Source organism: Anopheles coustani, chromosome 2 (assembly GCF_943734705.1).
Source record: "Anopheles coustani chromosome 2, idAnoCousDA_361_x.2, whole genome shotgun sequence".
Classification (NCBI taxonomy): domain Eukaryota; kingdom Metazoa; phylum Arthropoda; class Insecta; order Diptera; family Culicidae; genus Anopheles; species Anopheles coustani.
This window is the reverse complement of record NC_071289.1, coordinates 9945373-9959905: the sequence shown is the minus strand read 5'-3', so window position 1 is coordinate 9959905 and position 14533 is coordinate 9945373. Positions and strand designations below refer to the sequence as shown.

The 14533-nt window shown below is 44.2% G+C and overlaps 1 protein-coding gene across 1 annotated transcript in view; it reads right to left on the bottom strand.

Annotated features, from left to right (window-relative positions):
* The window catches only part of LOC131262068 (protein split ends), an 89576-nt gene that overhangs the window by 63537 nt on the left and 11506 nt on the right, over positions 1–14533 (bottom strand). The window lies entirely within an intron of this gene.

The window sequence follows — 14533 nt, the reverse complement described above, 5'->3', positions numbered from 1 at the left end:
GTGAGAAATGGCAGCATTCATGGAGAGAAAAAAGGCGAAGGAAACATGAAACATTGATGACAGACGAGGAAAGCAGAAAAAAGGGGAAAAAACAAGCGAATATAAAAACCTCACTCTGCCAAAAACACTAATGGAAACGCTAATTGAAAGCACGGGAATAAATACGCTAAAGTACGGCGGTTTTTTGGCACACGGACAAGAAAGGACAGACAGACCACAGGCCAAACCTGGCAAGACCGATTCTGACGTGAAAGGGTGATAGGAAAGAACCTTTTTCTGAATATCTGCACTGATATATCAAACGACAACAGCAGTCCACCACATGTGCACTCTTTTGCTCGTGTCTGTATTCGTTCATTAACGAATTTTTGCGTTACTTAAGAGGGTAATTGCCAACCAGCGAATTAAGGAAAATGTAAAGAAAAATCGGAGTGTTTTCTTGGTGGATAAGAAACTTCATCCCTCGTTTCTACACAAACAAAAAAACCCGTTAGTTCCTTTTATTTCCTTATTTTGGTGAGTTCTATTCCTTAAAATCATTCGATCTACAGCGGACATAGCTAAAAGGTCATATTTTTCTAAAATATACACTTGATTTACAACTTTACAACACCCAAGCTGCACCTCATACGTGCTAAATACCCTTTATGTTGGTTTGAAAAATGGTTTCATAAAATTCAAGACCAAATTTCATCTCGCAAAGCAATATCGTCATCGTTCTATCATGTGGCATATTCATCATACACACACATCATGCACAAAAATTACCTTCCTCTTCTTCAGTTGAGGCTGAAAGAGATACCACCGCAGTAAAAATAAATCGCGGGAATTTTGTCATTTTTCAATGCTTTTTCGAACCCTCTGAAGCAGTTGGGTTGATGGGTGGTGGGTTGAAGATTTGGCGGCAATATTGCAGGGTGGAACGGAATCGTCATCTTCGCCGAAACAGAAGGCCTTACACCGCACATCATAACTCGAGCTGTAAGACTAAAAATAAATGGACAAGTCGTTCCGCAAGGCGACAGACGCGACCGAAGAAGGTATGAAACCCACACGTTACATGCATTCTTTTGAAATACACCGGATGAAGGGCGGCATACATGTTTTATCCCCTTACATTTTTTTTTCATGAAAAAAATGCTCTGATGTGAAAAATATTAAACACGCTTATATTTTTGGCCAAAGTTAGGGAAGAAGACGAAATAAAAATTGCCAAACGTATGCTTGCCAAAAAATCAATACCATTTTTCTTCAATGAAAATTCACCCAAGAGAACAGTACCTACATTTTTCTATCGCAATGTATTCCAACTAGTGTAGGAAAACACAACACCGTGAAAGTAGTTGATAGCACGCGGAATGGTGCACGTGACTCAACCCACGCGCTATGCGATCTTCTTCACGGTACATCGCAAGTCTATTTCCGGGCTGTAGTGCAACGGAAATTATACGCCGTTGCGTCAATTCGTTCAGAGATTGTTACGCAAAATGGAAAAAATAAGCCTCTTTACACAACAATCTGTGTTTATGCTTTTCCAATGATACGAGTATGGTATCAAGTCGCTCAAGATAACAAAAGTTAAGGTCATGAGGGATAAACAACGTTAAGCTACAACAAACAATAATCGGTTGCTAAAGCAAACCGAAGACGAAAAATGCAAATTTTATCAAACTAACTCTTTGATACAGGAATTTCCAAGACACAGCGCACACATGCCAACAGACATCTAAAAAAAACCTTCAGATGTATGGTCGGTAGCGTTTGCAAAATGAGAGGAGATATTGGAACAGTTTCCGAACTTGTTTTCCGATTTTTTTTTTCTTTTTGGAGTTTTCTGTTGCTTTCTCCTCGGCTACACTTGAAGCCAAAAATAACTCAAATATGATCGTAAAAGAACATCGTGTGAGCACACCCTGCTTTTGGTGAGAAAATTGCTCCACGCCAAGTGTAAATGGATGAAAGTTATGCAAACACCTTTCCCCCGTAGGAATCAAAATTAAAAATTGTATTACTCTTCCGATTGATATAGGTTGAATCAGTTTAAACGTAATACAAGTACAATAAACAGTAACAGTGTTGGGAAAACCCTTGTCAAAACCAGCTGAGCTAGCGCAAAGTTAATAGAATAGCCATGGCTGCCGTGTTGCCAAGTCGCAGACGATCATTCCATCATGCAACTAAGTACGACGACGCGACCGGGCTAGCGACCTGGCAGACCAACACGGCCACTTGACCAAAAACGCGTTCAGCCTCAAGCTTGGGCGATGGGCGGATGGATGGAAACAGATGAGTTCGACCGTGGAACAACAAGCGGATCCGTGGTCCGGCCATCTACTTTGTAAGAACACGCAAGAGAATGGACAACGATCCGCTTCATCCGCGTAGAGAGTGTGTGTGTTTGCGCACTGTTGCCAACAAGCGGCTCGCACAGATCCCTGCCTCACCTTTCTCCTGGGGCGCAATAAACCTCTGTGGATGGATCGCATTAACTTTCGGCAACGTCGGGGGTTCTTGTGCTGGAGTTAAATTTTCATTCGCCTTATCTAGCGATCCCGGCAGATCTCATGATACGCGAACGGGCAAGTCAGGAATGTCAATTCAATGAAAAAAGGGCATCTCCATCAGCTGTCTCGTCAAAACCGATCATAAAGGGGTCGGTTATGGCCTTATCACACTGGTCACCAATGGTGGCTTTGCAAAGCCACCGAACTGTCAAAATTTGGTTTTGGCATCCAGTTTGACATACTGGTGCGTCTTGGTAGTGTGATAAGGCAGGCCACCTGGGAGTGGGAGTTCATATAATTCACTTTCGGTTCATGCGGTTTCCGGCAATTTAAGATTAAAATACCGAAATTTTATAATCTTATTATGCTTATAATTGATTATTAATAAAATTAATAAACATGACTCACTTTCAAATCAAGCTTAACATGCCAGATACACCAAACTCCACACAATGACAGCTCGGTGATACGGGCAAGCTCATTCACCAACGGACCCCCAGCCACTCCAATGTCATTCGTTTTCGATGGTCGTTTGACAATCCAGTGCTTTTTCCATGCCACCATTGGTGACCAGTGTGATAAGGCCATTACTCTCCTGCCTTAGGGGAAATTATAAATAGGTTTAATTACAAAATTGCTGGGAAACTTCTAGCAATTAGTAGCAAGTTCCTCGGCCATTTTTTAAAACACGAAACAGGGGAAAAAGGTGTACAGACATTAGAACAGCTACTAACGTTCCGCGAACGGATGATCTTCTCAGTGATAAACGTGATACGATCGTTTAGAGTTTAGTGTTAGTGTAGCATCAGCAGAATGGATTTGTCACTAGCATTAGAAATGCAAACTTTTCCTATACCAGTGTGTGGATACATCTTCTTCTCGCACACGACTCCATGCCCTCCAGGTGTTCTAAGTGGCCGTTGCTTCCCATCGCCATTTGCGTCATCAGCTAGTTTAGAACAGAATATTATCAGATCATATACGGAAACCGTACAATCGACGTCGTTCGATGTGAAGTAAAACATGAAAATGATTCCATAAAACAACCCTAGACACGCAGACACACACAACTACGATATCGGTAGCGAATTTTCGCGGTGCTAAACAACAACAAAAAATACTGTACAAGCTAACGAATGCCCCCCTTTACCCGACCCTCCCCTACTGTGAATCATTTCCACCTTTTCCTGAATGGAATCAACCAAGCCGATTCTAAAAGTACACATAAAAGAAAGGAAATGGCACACACACACGAGCGCGCCGCGAAAAAAAAGAATTCACTATTCTATAAAAGCATGACGGCAAGGAATGGTTGTATGGCAGCGCAATAGAGAGAAAGAATAGCGAGCGAAAACAAACGAGATTTCTTCGCATAAATATAATTGGCTCATTAGATCCAACCATCAACCGACCGCCAGCCAGCCAGCCTGCTAGTCCGAACCCCCATCATCCCAAACCATTTCCACACAATCGAGAAAAACACCCGGTTTTGCCCACTGCCGGGGCTTTCCATCGTCATCTATGATGTGATGTGTTCCCTCGGCAGGCGCGCGCGCGCGCGTCTCCCTTATTCTCCACTCGCCTCGTTCCAACAACGTGTGCTGGGGTTGTTGCTTTTTATTATGCTTTTATTTTCCCTATTTATTTATTATTTTTCCGGCTGGGCCACTGGGCCCGCCGTTCGTTCGCACCGCACATCTGGCTAAGCCCTTTTCGCCGTTCGTTCCCTACGATCGAATCAAAGAAGAAGCTGCGCATTCGCGTCTCCCTCCATATTCCGGTGGATTGCGTCGTCGGCAAGTGTTCTATCGACGACTGGCAGCAGAAGTGGGGGATTCAAAGTCATCTTGGTACGAAGCTTGTGTGTGCTGTTTTCTTATTTTGAACGCCCCGAGTTATGGCGGGAGAATTTCATAGAGTAGGAACACCGCCCTCAAAGACGCTGTAATCCGTTGGTGGAAAAAGGCAAACTTGGCAGTCAATTCTCGACGATCCAACGATCGTTGCAGGTATACGTGTTTGATGATGTTGTGGGTTTTTATTTAGTCGATCCAATGATCACAGCTAGTAGCGACCATCGTGTCTTGGTTCCATCGCAGCAGGCATCACAAACACTGAAATACCATCGGTTCTTCCACTGGCAACGACTCGGGGCGCAGCTTGAAAACGCGTTCGCCGAGAGTAGAGTCAGTGTGCTCACACACGATCGCTGCTAACCCCGTTCGGCGGTTTCCCGTGCACCGTTAGTGTGAGCGGAAAGGGTCAGAGGGGGGCATTTCGCCGTCACGCCGAGCGCCATCACAGTTCCACTAATGTGGTCCGCGGGAAACAGCGCAACAGCAGCAACAACAAAAGCCCCAGCCCCATCCAAAAACTAGCCGAGCGAAAAACACATCCCATCGCACACAGCGAAACGCACTATGTACGCGCTCTTGCTAGTTGTTGGAGCCTGCCCCCATGGGTGTAAAGGTCCGCTTGGCAACAGCGCATGACAGCGCACCGTCACGCTATCGAAGGGAACGACATTGTGTGTGTGTGTGTGTGTGTTTCATTTTTTTTCGCGCACCCCAGCGAAGGGAAGTGAGAAGTGGAGCAGCGCGCGGGGGATCCATCAGCACGGTGCGACGCGACCCGCGCGAACGTATGTTGTGTGTGAGAGCGCCACAATCTGCTGCCTCCATCGCGGGCGGTAGGGCGGGCGCGGGCAGTAGAGCGCAAGCGGCCAGCGAAATATACAGTGCGAACGATAAACGTGGCAACAGCGCAGAGGCCTGCTGCTGCTAGCGCGGACAAAACCGCGCTCATCTCGCGCTAGCTCCACACACAGCCAGTCAGTGCCGCGCGGTGCCGTGTCCACGGAACATCAGCTCGCTCAGCTGCTACCGAGCGAAGCCACGTTAAAAACGACCCGGGGACGGTGTGTGTAAGCACAACGATGGAGCAAAACTTCTTCGTCAGCGTTTGAGAAACCCCACGAACCGAAAGAGCCGGAACTGTGGCCGCGTGTCATCGAAACGGGGACGGGAGGGGATTTTTTTCCTCCACGACCCATCAGTATTCTTTAGTTACTTCCTTTGCCGATGAATGAGAAAAAGAGAATACTATTGTAGAATTGTGGGAATGTTCCCCTTTCGGAGTGCTATTTCGGAGAAGCCACACTTAAGCTGCAGCCACCATATCCGTCGCCCCTCGCCCTTCGCTGTGGTCGTATCGATTTTTGCCCTTTTCCCGCGTCACGGTGCACGCGCGGGGTTTTCATTCAAATAAAGTTCCATCTTACGCAATGCTTACGACACGGACGGGACCACATCATACCATAATGGCGCGAGTCCTGGTTTCAAATTCTGAAATTAAACGTTAACAGTCGGAAACACTTGTCAGGATTCTTTTGCGCCATCATGGGGGGGAAACATTGAAAAGGGCAACCGCAACCGCGCCATCCACGTGGGCAGAGAGACCTGCTAATGTCTCTAAAACACGTGTTTCTTCCATCGGAGTAGTGTAGGGGAGGGAGGGACGAAACTGTTTTATCGGAAATCAGGTCACAGGGAGGCCAGGGAAAACTTTCTTCACGAAAGGGACAGTACTGTAGAATACTTTTGTTGTTGCTGGATGGATGTAAAGTTGTTACGTATTTTGTTACAAAATTCTACAAAAAAAAAAGCTACCCATGGGAACAGGTGAACGAAAATCTGCCAACACAAATGTCACTGAAAAAAGGGAGGATACCAATTTCCTGCTAATTTCCGTCTCCAACCGTTCATTGGGGCCATGTTTTACTTTCAGAACGAAAAGAAACATGGGTGAAAACAAAGTTTGTGCATTAACCAAACGTTTGTAACACGTCCATGTGGTATTGTTGCTATCTGTTACTTAGCTGATTGCGGAAGAGTGTTAAGGTACAGTCTTTTGCTGACGTTGAACAGGAACATCAATTAATTTCCATATCATTCCAGGAACTTTAAGTAAGTGCAATTATCAAAACATTATTATTTCTCTGCCCTTTTTTTCAAAAAGCTTCTCATCACCGCACGGAAAAGAAAAAGGAGGAAACTGAATAATAGAATGTCACTTCTGACCATCTCTAAGCCGAAGCCAGCGCGCCAACGAATGCCGCGTGGCTTGCGTGGAAAATTTTGCCCACTTACTGATAATTGGACTCCACGCGATCGATGAAAGACACACGCGCACACACACACACACACACACACATTCTGTTTGACATCAAACCCATCCCCCTCGTCCAAGCAGCCTCGAAGCGTACTTTTCCAGGCCCTTCCGTAACATGATAAGAGTGGAAGCAATCGAACGAACCGCCACAACGTGCACAACAGCACACCAATCCGGAGTTCTATTTCCTTCCTTTCCCGCGGCCAGCGAGTCGAGTTGAGTGTGTGTATCGATCGAAGCGATCCCATATTCGACTGCGTGGCGCAGTCAGTCAGTATAAATAACTGTCCCGCGGCCTCCGGCTGTTCCGACCTTAGAGAGGGAGAGAGGATGGCAACATCGCGACACATGGATACACATTCCTCGGCTTCCCTCGACCACACCACCGTTGGCCCTCGCGCGCCCAACCGAGCTGACTGGCTTGCTATTTAATTAAAACGAACATTGCTAGTACTTCCACCGCAACCACACACTACATCTCGGCCCAATCCAAACCCCCTTCTCCTGGCGGATCAATCATCGTCTAGTACGCGCCGAGTTTGTGTACTATCAACACCTCGCACACCACCACCCTAGACGACATTCGCAGAGGAAAGATGGTGATGGCATTTCGTTATTTGTTCGGGTATTTCCCCATTGATGGCAGGCAGGGGCGGTTAGAGGAGGCGCGTTACTGTTTTGGGTTGGGAAAATTATTTGCTTTCCATTCGCATGCCCATTGGGAGCGTGTGTTTCTATTGCCATTCCAACGAGGTATTGTCATTGGGTCACAATTTAACTGACGTATGCGTCACAAATAGGGAACATTCATTTTGGGAAATTCTGCAAAACATCTGTCAAGCGGGGGATTTGATAGGACCCTGTTTATTTTCTAATCTTCTAAAACACTTCTCAAACGGTGGGTTGTATATACTAGAATGTATTACGATCATATCAAAACAAGAATTTGTTTATCTGCTTTTTTTAATAAAACAACCATTGCCAGAAGATTATTGCCAAAGTTGGCCAAACGTAGACTTAGAATCCAATGCAATTTTTTTAGATATTTCATACAGTAAAAGTTTGGTTTTGGATGTTGGCTAATTATCCATCCCTACAAAATGTGGGAATATCCCTCAAACCCCAAATCTAGATGTGAATATTTGGTCCTCAATTAAAATCCAAATGCCAACCTCGTCCTAATCCCTATCCTTCCATGGACTCCAATAAACATCCCAGATCGCCTAGAATGCCCAGATAAAATGAATGTAATTTTAGGGGACTCGCTTCTAAACAATTTACACTGAGTTCGTGTGATCCCATCCAACCCCGGTTCCCCGGTGGCAAGAATAAACCAGTATCTGTACTTCCTGCTTCCTCCCCTTGGGGGCACATCTGCATCCCGCGCGCGCTGCTGTATTATCCGAATCCATTCCAAGGCTTGGTATCTCCAGGCCAAAACGCAGCACCGCAAAGACATGATTTTGCAATTTGCAACTTTGTTGCAACACGACCCATCATACCCACACGCCGCAAACGTCCGCGAACCACCGCCGGTTCCGCCGGAATTTTCGTTGGCTGGTGTTGGAATGGCGCGCGCGCGTGTGTTGTTTATGACCCCCACTATACTCCTTTTTTCATTTGTCATCACCACATCGCCATCAAAACCAACGTTCGTCAGGGGATCGAGCGGAACAAGGGGCCACCGGTTCCGGGAGCGTACCCTCCCGGAGGATCGACAATTACATTGCCCATCATTCCATCGCATTCGCTCGTAAGAAAGAGCATACGACCTCAAATTGATAGCTCGTTGCAGATTGGCACTGGAAAGCAGATTACTTTATTTATAGCACATAAACCCGGTCTCATTCGGCAGGCCAAACCCAATCGGAACGATGCGCGAATCATTGTGACTTGCACCAGACACAAGAGGAGAACCAGCTCCAGACGTATTTAGGCCGACTCCGCTTTTAAGTCTGGAACTTCCCATGTAGCGGTCTGTTCTATGGTTTATGGTGATCCAAGGCTGCAGCGTAAGGTAAACTCGATCAAGAGGAGTATCGAGCAGAAACTTTGCCATAGACACGAGGGAATTGTAAATCATAATCAGACATAATAAACTCGATCACTTTATTCGCAAGTATTTAATTACAAGCATGCCAAAAAAGTAAAAGATCTTACAAAGACCAAAACTTATCAGACTCGAAAGTTAAAGTCGTTCAAGTTGATCTTTTCATAATGCGAGAAGAAAAAAAGGGAAACCATAATAATGCGATACCATAATTAAAGCATATGCCATTGTAAGTAACAATCGACACCAATTGAAGAGCGAGGATCACTCATATTGGTGGCGAATCGTAGACACCAGGCAACACAGAAGAGACCTTCATCCTCCATCTTCCACAAAGGCGTCGATCCTCCGGGCTTAAATCACGATCGATCAAAAGAGTATACTACAACAAGCTCGACGTGCCAAACATAATGTTGGAACTGATGATTGTACAGCAGAGTAGGTTGGTATTATGTTGCTCGGGAGAGTATTTTCTTTTCGCTCAAGGACCCTAGATGGTGATCTTTTCTGGGCGGCAAGTTTGTTCCGCAAAAGAGACGTAAACCGGTCTCGAGGTATGGAAAATGGTATGCTTCTCCATCTCCTCCCGGCCATTTGTGTGGCTGGTCTTTATTCTGCACAATTGGCCTTTGTTGTTTGAATGGGTAGTGCTATTGTGATCAGATCACACAAACACACACGAGCAACCGTGGTCACGCGAGATCGTTGGATGCCCTTTTTAAGTGTCTGGTTTCGTTCAGAGTGGGCTCTTGAGGAGCTGCTCATTTAATTTACCATCCGGAAGATCGAGAAGAAGGTTCTCCACTCATCCACCGAACAGATTGACGAGCGCTGCTCCGTCATATGCGAAACCCTTAATCAAGGATTATTTTACATTCAAAGCAGAATAAAAACTGAGGAAGAAAAAGTTCAGTACAACAGTATGCCAAGGCGGAGGATAATATCTTAGGAAATAAACCAAACCATTTGGAAATACTGATCTACGATCATCTACAGATCGATAAGAAGGTAAAGAAATGCAAAACAGTTAACGACACGTTCACCTGTCTTTGCCGAATAAGAGACCGTCCGTTTGGCGACGAGCGTTGTCTATGAAGCGCAATAGAAGGATAATAGATCGTCAGTGCTTACCTAAAGAGAAAGGGACGAGAAGAAATGAAGACGATCAAGATTAGTAAGGTTGATTAAAGAAATGGCTCGCGACGGGAGTACGGCGAATGACAAAAATACACATACACACTTAACCATTAAAGAACCCCAACATAACGGAGCCGATCGGCGAAGACGAGAAATCGACGTAATGAAGGCGATGCAACGCCAACCAGCCTCTTAAAGTGTCAGCAACGGTACAGAAAGAAAGAAAGAGGTGCTTCTCGCTTCTACAGTTGCATTTTCGACACAACTCTCAGCACCGACATTCTCGTCGGGAGGAAAAACGGAAAACGGTTCACCGAGCTCGGGGGACTCTTCCCCATCGTCAACCCATTCTTTCCTCGTGTACTAACGCAAAGATTTTGCGATCGGCAGGGATGATCTCGTGGTGTTTGCTTTTGCACGGTCACGACTGAAACATATTTCACTCGGAACAGCGAGATAGGAGCGCCCAGATACAGGGAAGGAAAACCAACCTTCTCGCGAGTCTTCTCGCGTTCAAAGAAGAAGTCAAAGAAACGGCGACAAACCAACGGAAGGTAACGAGTTTTGTCACGTTTGTCTCGCGTGCCAAGCAGCACCCGTCCGTCGCCAGGGTGCATCGCAACCGACCGTCTCCTACTTGGCACGCCATCTTCGGCACAAAAGAAATGCCATCATTCTAAATGTCATCCTGCGCTGCAGCATACATTGCAAATAAAAAACGAAGGAGTATTTCTAATGCAACGAATCAACGGTGCAACGCTCCGACGACTTTCTATATTGAAGAAAGTGCAACAAATATGATCATCATATCCATATAATATTGGCCCTTTATAAAGACCTGGCAAAACCCTGTTAAACGAGTGCATCCTTAAAGCTATTTATAAATTCTCCCACATTGAGAAAATGGTAGCGTACAACCAGAATTGTTTCAAAATGGGTGCGAAGTAAAAACAAAAAAGTGCATCCAGCAACACTTTAGAGCCGCAACACTTCAGTGTAATTATCCTCGGGGACCGTTCATCTTACTTCCGGTGTTGTATATCATGCTCCAGCTGCCATACAAATATTAGCAGTTGCATTCGACTCGGCAGAGGACTTTCTCCGGGTGTTTGAACGTTATAAACAACGATAAAAGCTGGTTAAAAACGTTGTTTAATGTTTAACAGAAACAGGTGCTCCACACCGCGAAAGGGATTAAATGCAGTTGGTTTGATAATTTCGTCAGCGCTACATAAACCACATTTTGCCTGCAGGCGACTTAAATAAAACAGCATTAAGATGGAAACTCACAGCCGCCTGTACTATTGGATTGTAAAAAACATAAAACAGGTGGTACAACAAAATTGTTCAAAATAAGAACATTTGCATAGAAAATTGACAGCGCTGGTTTCTCTCATTGGAAAGGAAGAAATCATCCAAGCAAAACCGGAAGACAGAACTAGAGAATAATTCTAAACCTTCCACCGGAAAACCATCGGCTTGGAACACGACTCTGTTTCTTTCCGCTACTTTGCTCAAGATTTCTCTTTTATTTCACTGTTCCTGTGAAGTTTCGAGGTTTCAGTATTTATTACCTTCCCCCTTTATGAAAATCCTCTTTCGATCTTCTTTTCCAAAGGGCAGATACTGTATCTTTTACTTTTTCCAGCATTAAACTAGAAATCTAGTTGCGAACACGCCGAGACACATCCGCCAAGTTGGTAGAAGAGAAAAAAAGCGTGTACCATTGCATTTCCTCCCCCATGAAAAGAGGAAAACCACACCACAGCAACACAGAAATGCTTTTAACAATTGGTTTATATAGCCTTCTCTTGTAACATGTTACGTGTCAGTTTAAAATTTCTAGAACTTAGTGGCGGACGAAGTTTGATAATGAAAGTTTTGGGAATTAATTATGCAATCCAATGGTAGGGCCCTCTTCTTTCTTCACGAAAATGACTACGTTCGTTGTTGTAGCAATCATATTTTTACGTCATCTATTACGTCGCCGTCCGTCTTACCGAAGCGAAAACCACGATGGCGGCAAGAAAACTCCAGAACAATCGATCGGAAAAACACACTAGCGGGCGAGTAAAAGCCCGTATGATTGTCCGGACGTACGTGATTTTTTTATCGTTTTCTTTGGGGTCGATGTATTGCAAGCTAAGGCAATACTTGATGACGTCGTCTAGCGACCGATTACACAATCACCTGCATCAGAGAAATTTTCAAACCACGAAGAGATGAGGAGGACGGCAAGCAACTATTTTCCGCTGCTCAAGGTCTAGGTTAAGCAACAAACGACAGAACAATTTGTCATATATTTGCTAGGACCAACAGTAAAAGTTCAATTACGTAGATAACAAACATTAAACTTAAAACTACATAACTAAAAAATGAAATGACATAAAAATAGAAAAATAACTCTCCAAAGGATGCTAAGTATATGAGTAGAATTAAACCAGCAGATACTGTCCAATGCAATTATTCCACCTCAAATAAATCTACCCTTTCCAACGGATATTACCGGTACTAATTGACAATTGATTGGTAATACGCTTGTGGTAAAGAAAAATTGCTTTGCATAAAATTAATTGCAAACACCGGCAGTAAATTCATGGAATAACATGCATCATTTGCAGAGTTCGATCCAATGAGTCCCTGAGTAGCATAGCAATGATTCATTTATTGCACGGTATCTTCGGCATCGAAACCGTAAAGAGTTTATCACAATTAGTAGCAAGAGGCTACCACTAGTTTTATGTATGCTTTAGCCGTTAAGCATCGTTCCATCTACTGTGGAAGAATAAAATTCAATAAAATGAAATTACTCCTAACCATAAATATTTTATTTCTTAAGTTACCGGTGGTCTGCAGGGGTTAATTCTCTGTATATTTTAAAACATCTTTCCTTGATTTGCTGCTGCCCTGCTCGACCTAGCCCTTCCTTGGTTTCTAACCAACCAAGTACAATAAAAACAGCTTGAGAACGAAAAAGATAAGAGAGTCTGAACACGATTATCACATCACATACTTCTTTATCGTGGTTCGTGGAACATTCGTTTATTTTCGAGATTAGAAATAGTGATTAAATCCAATAGAAAAGGTATAGTAGAGTAACTTGGCTATAACCTGTGTGACTCAAGCGAATTGTAGCCTCAAATTTTGATTGGTGTACAGACTTTGCAGTAAATAACTAATTCAAGTAACACATTTGTATCCAAGTCAAGGATCCACTAGGGAACAGGAAGGAGAACTTTCTTTGAGTCTTGAATGAAATTGTTCAAACGTTTTACATTAATTTAAGATTCAGATTAATTCAATAAATACATTAAATTGTCCGGTATAATCGCCTACTAAAATGTTTGATGTATAATTCAGATTCTCATCAGCAAGTTGAATGGGAGTGTTCTAAGGCGAATGGGGGTTTAAGATAGATTTCGAATGAGTACCACTCGTATTACTAGTAGGCACACATTTCCGTCCACCATTTTTCCAGATGTCCTACGAAACCTTTACATGAGACTGGTCTGACCAACAAGGACGTCTGAAGTGGGTGCCAGAGGTGAAGAATCGGTCCAAAATCGATACACAGCCGGACCACAACAACCGTGGAGGTCTTGGCACAACCAAACCAATACAGTAACACACTTTGGATAAGTTTTCAAGGACTTTCCCTCACGAGGGGGTTCACCGAGGGCACATCAGGACCAGGAAGTGTAAGTGAAACCCTTCCTGCCGGAAGAGTGAGAGAAAACGAGCAAACCGCCATCGACGAACTCCGCGACGCAGTCGAGCGTGAACTTAAATGCGTCATTCTCCTCACGGCGGAACGGAGCGCTTTCACCTGCCATTTTATGTTTGTTTGGCTCACATTTCTAAGCCACTGTTCTAATTTTTCACTACGTCATGGCGATATGTTACAATTATGACAGGTCCCTACGAAATGAGGCACATTTAAACGACAACTCCATTGCTCAGGGAGCCCTAAATATATTATCATTAGTATTTGTGAAGAAGATAATTGAAAAATATTCAAACAACTGACTTTTCCTATTGACAAAACATGTTCTATTGAGTTAAAACAAACAAAAACAACACACCTTCCATTTGTGGTGGGGTACAAACTAAGACATCTAAGACGTGGGTGTTTGCTTCATTTCGTATCTTAAAAGTTACCATTGGATATGAATAAACGGTCGCGCCTGCAAATTGTCGACTCAAACAAGCTTCTCCAAACCGGATCCACCTACACACCACCTCATGGAAAACCTTCAACTAGTACGCCTTCCTGGTGAAGTACAGGTGTTGGTGCCAGGCTGCAGGTAGTAGGAACAGTAGTGGCGCCTCCGCCCTCGGGTGAGGACAGAGGATGGCAAAAAACCGGCTCAAATCTGGTCTGGGCCAAAGCAAAAGGCGCTAAGACCCGGTCCCACAACTAAATCACTCTCCTAGAGTGGTGTGTTCCCGTTTGACCTAATAAAGAAGTTGAAGTCTAGAGGGAAAGCCTTCGCTGGAATCATTAGCGTGGAGAACATATGCATTACACATCGATCTATCAAAACTGCGAAATCAAACGGCCTGGCATGGAAAAAACACCTGACAAGAACACCTTTTAAACATAATAAATTAAAACACTTGGACATCAGTCTATACAGATCATTTAAGGTATGTACACCACGCAAAAACGACA